At 46.9% G+C, this 930-nt stretch overlaps 1 protein-coding gene across 2 annotated transcripts in view; it reads right to left on the bottom strand.

Moving 5' to 3' along the window:
* The window catches only part of LOC110038306 (phosphoinositide phosphatase SAC6-like), a 174,315-nt gene that overhangs the window by 32,898 nt on the left and 140,487 nt on the right, over window positions 1–930 (bottom strand). The window lies entirely within an intron of this gene.

The following is a 930-nucleotide window of genomic DNA, read 5'->3' as shown; positions in this document are numbered from 1 at the left end:
AGTTAGATTCACTGTAGGCGTGTCAGTTTTGAGGGGTTTACCGTACACCATCGCTAAAGCGAAGAGAAACTCTTGATCAAAAAGGTGGATCTTCAAACCTGGAAAGCGCAGCCAAACAGAAATGGTATGAGGTTCAGTACGAGGGTCAAAATCCACCGTCCATTTTAAAACCTTCATCACCGGGTTTTCTATTCGAAAAAGTCTCCTCACAAACAAATGGGGGTAGTCTTCATCATTTGATAATTGAATAAGAATGTGGCGATCATCCAGTTTACCGATCTTCCAATCCCCTTTCAGCTTCATTTGTTCAAAGTTTTTTCGATTTAGCTCAAGTTTAGGGTTTCCATAAAGAAACTTACTAACTAAGAACAGTCGGCAGGGCGCAGCTAGGGTGGAGATCTCTGCCTCAGTGAGAAAGATTGCAGGTTTGCCATTTTTACGAGAAGCTTTTTTGAGAAATCCGGTTTCAGTGTCAAGAGCAAAATTGTCGTGGTATCGTTGTGAAAACATATTCGAAAGAGGGGCGCAGACGGAGTTATCACTGGGGAGGGCGACGGCGTAGGAACGCCCTGATGCAATTTCTACATGAAGAAACGTCGATCGGCACAGACGCAGACGCAGAAGCAGCGCACGTCGATCAGAAGACAAGCTGCGGTTTCGTCGCAGGGCGCGAAGGAGGAAAAGCCTTGCGTTGCTGGGCGCGAAGGAACGATGATCGCAGAGGAGACGAGCGCGGGCGGGCGAGTGTCAATGGAGTCGTCAACAACGCTGCGAAGACGACGCAGCAGAGTCGCGTCTTCTCCGTCGCAATCGACGACGCGCACGGACGCATGAGGGAGAGGAGATCAGGGTAGCAGCGAGAATCGAAATCTTATATAGAATAATATATCTATATGTATATGTATGTATGTATATATGTATATGTATGTA

The sequence above is a fragment of the Phalaenopsis equestris genome, unplaced genomic scaffold (genome assembly GCF_001263595.1).
Source record: "Phalaenopsis equestris unplaced genomic scaffold, ASM126359v1 Scaffold232429, whole genome shotgun sequence".
In the NCBI taxonomy this organism is placed as follows: Eukaryota; Viridiplantae; Streptophyta; class Magnoliopsida; order Asparagales; family Orchidaceae; genus Phalaenopsis; species Phalaenopsis equestris.
Note: the sequence above shows the minus strand (reverse complement) of the source record. Positions and strands in the feature narration are given on the sequence as shown.